The sequence below is a fragment of the Lissotriton helveticus genome, chromosome 3_1 (genome assembly GCF_964261635.1).
Source record: "Lissotriton helveticus chromosome 3_1, aLisHel1.1, whole genome shotgun sequence".
Lineage (NCBI taxonomy): Eukaryota > Metazoa > Chordata > Amphibia > Caudata > Salamandridae > Lissotriton > Lissotriton helveticus.
In genome coordinates, this window is record NC_136061.1 from 1,315,069,087 (window position 1) to 1,315,081,275 (window position 12,189).

Genomic DNA, 12,189 nt, shown 5'->3' on the forward strand with positions numbered 1-12,189 from the left:
TGGGACCCAGCGACACAGGTCTGGGGGCCAGCGGGCAGGCCAGTCCACCCATGCCCCCCTGCAGTAGCCTCCAAACCCTCCTAGTCCAACATTTCAGGGCCACCAGAGGCCAGTCTACGGCAGGATTCACCATCACCTCCCCCGCTGGCAGAACATCACGTCGGACAGGTGGGTTTTGCAGATAGTCCGAAGGAGCTACTCCCTCCCCTTCAAGATTGCCCCTCCCTCCATGCCACCAGCATTCCATCGTATGTCGGAGGATCACTGGTCCCTTCTCTGCCAGGAATTTGCAACTCTCTTGGCCAAGGGAGCTATCGAAAGGATCCCTGTGCCAGAAGTAGGTTGTGTCTGCGACTTCCACTACTTTCTGGAACTCAAGAAGGACAGAGGCCTGCGTCCTATCTTAGACCCCAATGCCCTCAACCGCTTCCTTCGGAAGGAGAAGTTCAAAATGCTCATGTTGGTTCAGGTCTTGTTTACCCTCGATCTCGGATGGTAGCGTTGGACTTGCAGGACGCCTATTTCCGTAAACCCGTCCTGCCAGCCCACAGGCGTTAGCTACGGTTCACGGTAGGCCATGAGCATTTTTAGTTTACCATGCTCCTTTTTGGCTTTACAAGTGCCCTTCGAGTATTCATGAAAGTGATGGCGGTGGTCACAGCTCATCTGCACCGATCAGGGGTTTTAGTCTTCCCCTATCTCGACTACTGGCTGTTGAAGGCGAACTCACCCTGGCTGTTGTCTCCCACATCCAGACTACGGTGGACCTCCTGCACTCGCTGGGGTTCACTATCAACGTGCTGAAGTCGCACCTGATTTCCTCTCAGAAGCTCCTTTTCATCTGAGCAGTTCTGGATACAGCTCAGTTTCTGGCTTATCCTCTCGAGCAGCGAGTCCAGGATAGTCGGGCTGTGATACCGATGTTTCAGCCTCTATCCCAGATTTCGGTGAGAATGACTCTGAGGCTGCTGGACCTCATGGCCTCCTGCGTCCTGCTGGTGGATCATGCCTGGTGGCATATGCAGGCTCTGCAGTGAGACCTGAAGTTCCAGTGGGTGCAGCATATGGGGAATCTTTCTGATGTCTTCCATTGCACGTCAATTGAAGTGGTGGCTTACAAACGAAGATTGGGTCAGCGGCAGATCCCTCTCCCTTCCCCAACCTTAGTTCACAGTAGTGACAGATGCGTCAATCCTGGGATGGGGCGGCCACCTGGGTGAGGCGGAGATCAAGGGTCTCTGGTCTCCGGCGGAGTCCGGTCTCCACATCAATTTTTTGGAGCTCCTGGCGAGCCGTTTTGCAATAAAGGTATTCCTTCCTTCTGCCAAAGGAAGAGTAGTGCAGGTGTTCACAGACTACACCACTGCCATGTGGTACTGCAACAAACCAGGTGGGTGGTGCCGTGGACCCTATGTCAAGAGGCTCTTCGCCTTTAGGCATGGCTGGAACGTCAGAGCATATTTTTGGTGGTTCAACACCTGGAAGATACCCTGAACGCCAGGGCGGACAAATGGCCTCTTCACTCGGAGGTGGTTCAAGGTCTCTTTCGGCAGTGGGGAGAGCCATGGTTAGATCTGTTGGCCAGCGAAGAGAACGCGCAATGTCAGTAGTTCTGCGAGTTGGAGTTTCTAAGGCGGCACGTGTTCGACGAAACTTTTCATCTCAAGTGTAATTGCGGTCTTCTTTACGCCTGTACAAATTCTGCCTAGAGTGCTGCAGAAAATCAGGCGCGACTGGGCCCAAGTCCTTCTTGCGGCTCGGGACTGGGCATGAAGATTCTGGTACCCCGAGCTCTTGAGCATGGCCATCGATACTCTTATCAAACTGCCTCTTCGGGCGGATCTTCTGTCCCAGCAGCAGGGGACGGTCATCCTCCTGAACCTGTCCAGCCCCCACCTCCTTATGTGGGGATTGATCGGCGACAGTTGACAGCTATTGACCTTCCTCCCGAAGTCTGTAATGTCATCTTGGCAGCCAAGTGTCCCTCCACTAAAACGGTATACGCCTGTAGATGGAACAAATTTGTGGCATTGTGCACAGCAAAGGCTATGGATCTGCCACTCTTTCAAAGGTTCCCCTCTTCATTCTATCTGTGGCCCAGCAGGGCTCTGCTCTGGGCACTCTTAAAGGCTACCTTTCGGCCATCTCTGCCTTTCTGTGCCTTTCCTGATCAGCCTTCTCTTTTCAAGTCCCTGATTGTAAATAGATTTCCAAAGGGCATTACTCATCTCTTTCCTCCTTCTCCTTTCGTAATGCCCCAGTGGGACTTAGATCTTGTTCTTGTCTTCATTATGTGTGCTCCCTTTAAACCACTACATAATTGTCCTCTTCGTCTTCCTACATTGAAGACCGCTTTCCTGCTTGTCATCACATCTGCTTGCAGGGTGAGTGAGCTTAAGGCTCTTTCCGTCAACCCTCCTTTTCTTGCAGTTCATCTGGACAAAGTGGTCTTTCGCACTAGGCCCTCTCTTCTGACCAAAGTGGTTGCCTCTTTCCACATAGGTCAGACGATCACATTGCCCACCTTCTTCCCCCCTCCGCACCCTTCCAAAGAGGAGAGACTCCACCGTCTAGACCCAAAATATGCACTGTCCTAAAGATTTCAGGGTGAACGATCAACTCTTCGTGGGTTATGTGGGCGCCAAGAAAGGTCAGGCTGTGCACAAATGTACCATTTCTCAATGGGTTTTCCTATGCATCAAAATCTGCTATTCTTTGGTGAAAAAGGAAACTCCAGTAGGGCGGCAGCTTCAACTGCTTTGGGACATAGAGTTCCATTGATTGACATATGCCAGACCCCCACATGGGCATCCCTTCACACATTTACAACACATTACTGCCTGGATAGCCAAGTTTGGAGAGATGGCTTTTTGGGCTATTCTGTACTCCAGGACTTTATGGTCTGAACTTAGTTTGCAGCCCACCTCTGGGGATGGCATTGTTGGGGTATCTATTCTAAGGTAAGGAATCTATAACTAATGGTCTCCTTCAGATGAACAACTTACTTACCTTCAGTAATGATGTATCTGTAAGAGACATACATTAGTTATAGATTCCTTACCGCCCTACTCATCTTCCTCATTTTGCAAACTGACTTCTAGGGATAGGGACTACCTTCCAGGACCCTAGTTTTGTTCACCAGTGGTCAGTGTTTTGCATGGCTCTGCACTTCTGGCACGGAAAGTCGTATCAGAACTGACGTCAGCGCACAGTGGTGGCGTCTAAGTAGACACCGCCACGTCATCCCAGCGACCACGATGCCGAAGACGGACGCAGAGTGGACTGAAGCCAACTACTGACGTGCAGGGGTAATACTACAGAAAAAATTCTTCGGATCCAGTCGAATGCCTGGGGGTAATTCTAAGGTAGGGAATGTATAACTAATGTATGTCTCTTACAGATACATTGTTACCGAAGGTAAGTAACTTGTTCATCGGTCTCGGTTCTACCCATGTGAATCAGCCTATTTCTGGTAAAGTATGCCCTATAGAGTTCAACTGAATCACTTGAACACCCACCCATTTTGCCACTTCATGAGGTAAGCGGCACACTGCACTCCATTCATCATCCTCCAGTTTGCCCATATTTCTCTCCAATTTGCCCTTGAGGTTGTCAAGCGGTGCAAGACTATTATGTAGTAATGTGGAATATATTTGGGCCACAGTGTAGCTGGTCAGGGAAGCACCTTATGTTCCAGTGGTGTGTTATCCTGCACCTCACACAAGAAGTCACTGTAATCATGTAAAATGTATAATAGCTGCAGGTATCGGAGATATTGGTTTCCTGTCAACTTCGGAGAACTGTATGATATTGCTGCCCTGCCAGACATCCCCCACCTTCGATATTCCCAGTAGATCCCATTTTTTCATGTCCCTCTAGCCCCACCCGTGTTCCAATTCATCATGGGAAAGGGGATAAGCTAATGCCTTATGCCAATTAATGCATAGTCCAGAATAAGACCTAAACACCTCTAGGACTTGTAGCTCTTTGCATGTATCGCTCCGCATCTGCCGGGTGGAGCAAGATATAATCAACGTATACAGATATTACATCCACCCACCCTGGACCCTACCACAAAACCCAGAGGCATACATCGCTTCATATCACATGGCCATCAGCTGAGTGTCCACCACTAAAAGCAAGAGACAACGAGCATCCCTGTCGGGTGCCCCTGCCCAGCCCATACTCCGCAGAGAACACCCCATTGACCTTTAACCTGGTTATTGGATCACTATGGAGCGACCCCAGCCAGCATAGATACTGTGGGCCAAATTCCTTCTTTTGCAGAATTGCCATCATATAAGGCCATTCTAGGGAATCAAATGCCTTTTTAGCATCCAAGGCAAGCAAAATAGTTGGTTCTGCTACATGATCTCTGTGTGACAGTCATCGCAGTTTGCATCTCATTGTCCAATAGGGCATGAATCCTGATTGGTCAGGTTCTACCAGAAGTCAATCACCCACATCAATCGGTTTGCCAGAAATTTCGCCTAGGCTGGGGGCACTAGGTGGCGCAAGATCAAGCAAGATGGCTGCACGCCTGTGAGGCTCTGGACACTTGGCTCATTAATCCAACTTTTATCTCAGATTAAACGGTCACAGCACGATCCCCCTACACTGGAACGGCCTCCTGATGATGTTTGCTACCTGCGGCTAAAAAATCAGCCCCTGAACGTGCCTCCCGCCGTTGCTACACGCTAAAGACACTCACCGCGGTTGGACATGGCATCCTGCGGTGACCCGCGGACGGCTGTGCTGCCTGGAGGAGGGTTGGGGACTCACACGTGGTGTCTGGGCCGCACGGTCTAGGATACTGTCATCTCCCTCCCCCTTCTAAGACCTGAAGCCTCCCGCCGTGGATGGACGCTGCCAACTCCGGAGAATCCGGCTGTCATCGCGGAACCCACGACTCTGCCGTGCATCTGTAATTACAGTGAGACGACTGGAGCCCGCACTTGCCTCCAGCGCTGCACCCCTTTCCGCCATTTCAGCGCTCCTCACGGCTGCCCCCCGGACCCTTCGTGGGGCTCCTGGCGGATTGCTTCCTCCCCCCGGCGCATACTGTGATGCCTCGGTGGACACGGCTGCGGGCTGAAATCCGGCTCTGCCAAGCCGCCTTGTGCCATTGATCGAGGGGAGGCACCGACGCATCTGCGCTGCGGGAGGCCCGCCTTCTTCTCCCGGCCAGGGCCGCGCGGAGTAGCGCCAACTTCTCCCGGGGCGGTGGGGACTGCCATCTGAGACACAATATTTCACTGCTCTGCATCTGGTGTCTTGTGAGGAGAGGTGCGGATCACACCCTGCGCAGAAAAGGCTGACCTCGTCTCATTGTCCACCCCCACTTAGTGCGGGTTGGCCAATTAGTTGACGAAGACTACCCCCTGCATTATTACTGAGGCACTGAACCCCTCTAATCTGCAGCTTCATTGGCCCGCTACACTCAAAGCCCAAGGATCCTCTTGCCTGCTGGTTGGCGCTACCTCTTTACATTTGCATTTGCGGCTTTGCCCCGCTTGGCTGACTCCTCAGCGTCACCTGTGGAGGTCCGGCGTGGCCCCTTTCTCCGGTGACGCCATACTCTTGCAGTCTTTGTGGTGCGCGGCTGCCTTACCAAGGACACCCTCACCATGGGAAAACCCGAAAGCCACCAAACCAAACTTCCCTTTGATACCAAGAGGGCCGTTCCCCGCTTTGCAGCCGAGGAGACAGACCCCCTGCCAACAACAGCTTCCTCTCTCCCCACGCCGGCCCCGGAGGATGAAATCAGATCCCTCCTGCTGGCCATGCAACGCAGCTTATCTGACCTCTCCACCAAAATGGACTCAGTAAGCCCTGAAGGTGGAGAAACATGATGAGCGTCTCAAGGAGGCAGAGAGGCGTATTTCAGATACGGAGGAAACCACCTCGCAGATGACTCAACAAATGGCCCAGATGGATAAGCTCCTGAAAGTAATCTCTGTGAAAAATGAGCATTTGGAAGCCAGAAGTCGCCGTAACAACATCCGCCTTACCGGATTCCTGAGAGAGCGAACAGTACATTACAATACACCATACCCACGTGTCTCCTCTTCATAGGTGAAACCACACAGGAGGAATAGTTCAGAGTTTTGCAGATATAGATGTTAGACCCATCGGGTGAGAACAAGTAGAAAGGAAAGAAATGAAGCTGTGGTCTCTTACCAAAATCCGGCGGACAGCACACGTCTCCTGAGTGCAGACTAATCTGGGCAGTCCTGTAGTCACACACTAAGCAAAAAGTGAGCCACCATTTGTTGGGATAATATCACAGCACTATAGTAGTAAGCGTCTTGTGACAGACCATAGTTCTGCATTCTGGAATCAAGCACTCAAAGAGGATCCCCATAAGGTAGAACCATAGTTTCTTATTAAGAAAGGGCTCCTCTATAGGGTCAGTGTGGGCCCCGATTGTAGGAAAGAGCAGCTACTTGTTCCCCTCGCATTCAGGGACCAGGCTTTACACGTGGCACACAGCCAGGCTGGGGGTGGACACTATGGTCAGGACACACCCTTCGGTATCTGTTAGAGAAATTTTATTTGCCCGGGGTGTTTAGGGAAGTTGCCAGGTTTTGTGCCTCTTGTCCTAGGTGCCAAATGGTCAACCCCTCAACAAAGCCCCTTTATGACCCTTGCCTATTATTGAAGTCCCTATCAAACAGGTGGGAATGGACTATGCCACCCGATACCCTGAGGCGATAACCCTGACGAGCATGACCACTATATCCGTTGTTGAAGCCATGGTCTCTTTCTTTTCAAGTGTCGGTTTTCCGTCAGAGATCTTGACAGACCAGGGGACGCCCTTCATGTCCCGGTTGATGAAAGAAGTGTGTACCCTGCTGGGTATTCTCCCGCTCTGAGCGGCCGTTTACCACCCTGAGACGGATGGTTTGGTGGAGCCCTATAACCAGACTATAAAAACCTTACTAAGGAAGTGTATCACAAATACAGGGAAGGACTGGGACCGCAAGCTCCCTTTGGTATTCTTCACAATAAGAACCCACGAGCAAGCATCTACAGGGTTCAGTCCGTTCGAGCTAGTCTTCGGACGTAGACCTCGCACTCTTCTAGACATTGCAGCTGAACAGTGGACGGAAGAGGAGGATGAGGGGAAACCATTGTTAAGCTACTCAGCCTCCCTAAAGAAAAACCTAGTGACACATTTTGTGTTTCTCCTGTGTTTGGCCATTCTTTGGACGTTGAACTAAGCAAAAAGTGAGCCGCCATGTGAGCCACCATTAGTTGGAATATTATCTCAGCACTATAGTAGTAAGCGTTTTGTGGGTTCTCCTTGACATCCCCTGATCTCATTTGAATAATGCGTTCATCTATACTTGAGACCTGTACCCACACATTAAAATAGGTTGAGCCTGTCCACATCATCCCCGACGTAATTCAGTTTAATATCTGGGTATATACATTTCAAACAAAAATGAGAAAGGCCTGATAATAAAATAGGAACTGTTGTCACCAGTACACAACAACATTGTTTGAAGTGTACTTCCATAAATACTGGACGGAATGAAGTTTGACACATAAAAAACACACCCGACAGGGATCCTCTAACTACGTTTCCAACAATTCCCTTACAGTTGAGTAGTACACTTGGATTGATAACAGATATGACATAACTGACAAGCGCCGAGGTAGTATGAGTGGAGTCACCTGTTCGGACGCCCCTCCCTCGTCTTACCTTTAAAATGACCGCGGGTCCTACCCACCGGCACTCACAATGCTGGGAGATGCAGAACCAAATAGGTTATACAGCGGGGTAAGGATCCTCAACCACATAAGTCTTGTTTTCCTTTTAACAGCTTCAGAATGCGGAACTATGGTCTGTTACAAGATGTTTACTACTATAATGCTGTGATATTATCCAAAATAGTGGTGGCTCACATGGCGGCTCACTTTTTGTTTAGTGTGTGACTACAGGACTGCCCCGATTAGTCTGCACTCGTGAGGCGTCTGCTGTCTGACGGATTTTGGTAAGGGACCACAGCCTCATTTCTTTCCTTTCTACTTGTTCTCACCCGATGGGTCTGACATCTATATCTGCATAACTCTGCACTATTCCTCCCTTGTGGTTTCACCTATGATGAGGAGACACGTGGGTATGGTGTATTGTAATTTTAACTCAGATTTTATATGACTCTCACAAAATGACACCCCAGCAGGGGCCTCTGTCTGCATGGTGGGCTGAGTATGATTCATGGTGCACCTCTCTGAGAGAAAAAAACTTCCTTCCGGGGGTAATTGCACAATATATACATATGCAACAAATTGCAAACGGGGTAGATTCTGTCCCTTCTTTTGATAAGTGCGGCGTGACACTCTATTTACTGAGGATAAGAGGCACTGCAAGCTGCATGAGGCACTTTTTTTATTCGATTTTGTTTATGGTACAGACACAATAGTCTTGTGTTATGTTATGTCTCCTCATTGGTTGAACGGACCTGTGAATAAGAACACCACATCAAGGATAAGTATATCCATACAGCGTTTCTGTCGGTTAAACAGTTTTTAATTGAAAAGTGTTATACCATGCTGATAATTCAAGGGAGGGAGTAATTACGAAGTTTTGCCCTGAAGAAAGCTATGGACCCATAGGGCCGTTCACTGGCTGAAACAGTTGCCATATATTTAGGGTCTTAGGACCATTATATACTTGGATTGCCCTACTTTTATTGTGTGAGGGTTACTATATAAAGAGGTATTGCTCCCAGTACTGGTAGAAGCATATTACTCGTCTGATTGAGAATTGTGCCTACACTTATACTCTAGTTCCTTTTGGACAGGATAATTTTTGTTATTGGATATAACTCGGGAGGATGTATCCTTTCCCACTTCCCCTATGCGGAAGTGTTTCTCTACCCTTCAGGCCGGTCTTGTACACATTCCCATACCTTTATCCTCGAGTTTACAGCCCAGGCCATTCACGTTCCAGGAGAGTATTTTCAGAGTTGACCCTGGGCTTACATGATTAGGTGCATATCCTGCTATTCTAAACATTCCATAGAGCCTAATCACATCTCTCATCTCATCCAAATGTGCATCCTGAACCAGCATGCCTCAACCAAACCTTACAATCCCCCACTGCCCACTATCTCTCGCTGGGGATTTAGACCTACCAGCCACCCATGCACTCAAGAAGATTAACAAACCTGTGCATCTTATTAGCAAACTTAAGCATCATACTGGGTTGAAGAACATTGAAACCTGAAACAGGGGTCCCACTGATACTTGGTCCTTTTAAACCAACAAAGAAGAAATTAGCACAGAAGCTGAAATATAAAAGTACATTTTTATTAACCTCAAATGAGTGAGACTACGTCATACAGAAGCTTTAGCAACTGAATGAGGCAGTCTAAGGAGTACAGAAAACTGGGGCTTTATATATGCTTAGTGTTACATAGTAAGCATAAAAACAAGGGGCAGTCCTGGCTCATGTAAGCATGCAAAATGACTAAGATGGGCATATAAGATCTGCTTGCTCAACAAAGTGGGAGGAGAGTTACTTCTCCATGCAGCAGCAACAATAGCCTGACAGTTATAGTAGAGAACCAGGTGCATTCTACTAGCTAGGCCCTTCTGGGCATGTGCAAAGGTGGAAGATGCTAAATATATTTTGTCTCTAGGCAGACCTCAAGAGCAGTTAGCACTGAGGGAGGACAGAGCACATGACAAGCACATGGCAAACAAATGTCTGCCAGAAATACAAAATGGCTTTCAGCTCATGCTAACAAATCCGTCCAGTATTTAACAGATGGTCCTTTTAGCATGAGCTAAAGACATTCCTGTGATCCAGTAGGAACATAGAAAATATTGGCACATTAATTTTTATATTTTTATCAATTTCCTAATACATTGCTAGGTGGGCATTTTCCATTCTAAACATTTCATTAAGCGGGTATATTTAAGCTATAAGCAGGAATACAAAGAGAACGGAGTATTAGGTCATAATAAACCTACAGATAGCAGGAGAGAGTAATGACCACTATTACAAACAGAATTATCATTTTTCTAGTCCTAAGCTAAAGTTAATCGTAAAATCAAGTAGTAAATATTTTTAGGGCTCCTATGCATTTCAGTGACTATTCATTTTAAATTTCAGAATAGCTAACAGGACATCTCTAATAAAAATATCTTCACTAGACTGTTCCATTTTCCTTTTATGAGGGCTAGAACATCAATTTAATACATTCAAGGAAAGGGCAAAGTCAAATTTTTCAATTGCTCAGAAAAATGTTTTTCGTGCATAATAAGTATAACTAATGCAAATATTAAAGCGACTAAACATATTATTACAAAAACAATCCTGGCTCCAAGGGACCAGGAGGACCACACAGGGCCATAGGAATTAGAACAAAGACCTTCAAAGGGCTGCTCCTACTAAAAAATGGGACGACTAAAGGGGTACATTATTGACAAGAAAAAGACAAAAAAGTCCTTGGGGAAATCGAAGCTGTTGTACAACCAAGCCAGAGGGGAGTCATCTCCCTGTGTCCGTTTGAGCCTCACAGACAGGCTCTTGTTTTTTCCACTGTGGAGCTGCACAACTCGCAACTCAAAAATCCCAGTCCAGTTTCAAGGAAAAAGTCTCTTCTTTCAGGATAGGGCATTCATCCACCAGGCAAATGCTCTTAGCGATCCTGTCCAGTGGCTCATGCAGTGCACCAGTTTTCTTCACTTCAATCTAACAGGCACCAGAAACACAGCACCTGTACCCAATTCTCAAGTCCTTCCCTAACTCCTGTATTGCTCTGCTGGCGCACTGCTCATTCGTTGGGGCTACACATTGCATCCAGTGTACCCAGGTATCTCGTGACCAACAAAGGAGCAAACTTGCATTCACTTTGGGACCAGGATTCAAAGGCCTGATGCTAGGATCTCTGAAGCAACCCTTGTTTCAAAAGGGGTCGCCTCATGCAAAGCCTCCTCGCCATTCTGGTCGGTCTGTGACTCTCAGATGGGCATCAAATACAATTTCTCCTTTCTGATTTGTGACCCCGTCTTTCGCCCAAGACAGTGGCAGGGGTACATACTTGATCACAGGGCTTCCGCCTTCACTGAGGTCCTAGTTGCCAGCAATGCCTGTGCTGGTTACCTTCACTTTGGCTTTAAGCTGGACTGGTGCTGACCCTGACTCCCCAGGCTGAATCTGATGTCTGGGCCCCTCTGGTAGTGGCTGTACAGCAAATATATATTGGTGGGCAGAACAAAAGGTCTTTAGACAAGGCAGAGAAACAGTCTATCAACAGGGGGCATAGTTTCAAAATACTTCCTAGTCTTGGGACGCCCCATATATTAGCAAGGCACCCAAGAACCACTTTCATCTATCTATGAGAGAGTTAAAAAAAACAACAGCCTGGACCTATTGGCAAGTATAAAAGGAACATCACCCAATCCTAAGCAGCCAAGGAAGTCTACTAAACTCAGAGGAAAAGGAGAAAAACAACACAGACATACCCTAAATCCTTACATTGGTGTATTTCTGTGTACTAATCTGAAAACCCTCAAAAAAGGAAATGTTCTACACTTTTGCTCATAAACTTTACATTACTTGTACAGGACTGCAGACACTTCTAAAATGATTCTTCTTATTTATGTATTTATTTTAGTGTCTTATAGAGCCGAGCTTGACCCGTGAGGGTTTCAGAGCGCTTTACAGGGTATACAAGGTCTACAAACCAACATAAAATGCAAAGAAATACTAACACATCTTACCCTTACTCCTACATGTAAATGATTACAATCATAGTCAGCTTCAGTGCTCAGAAGTGAGATAGGTGTGACAGATTTGTGGGCTATACCTACATTGTACGCTTTAGGACCATGCTCTCATGTTATAGGAGCAACCGGAAAATCTAAAACTGCTAATTTCACAGGGGCTCTTATCTATAAAACAAAATTTTCTTCAAAACATTTTTGCTAAGGATCACATGGGCATCTTCTCTGCATTCTACTTTTCATGATCCAGACTATACAACATCAGCTCTAATAAGGACTGTCAGTTTATTTACACAGACTAGCTAATAAAAAACTAGCAATGCCCTTGCAAAACTGCAATAATGGTGTTATCACTTAAGACTTGTAGAACAAAACTACCCACATCTAATTCCCCTTAAAGATCAAAATAATGGAACAACAATCTAGACTACTGATCCTGTCATAATT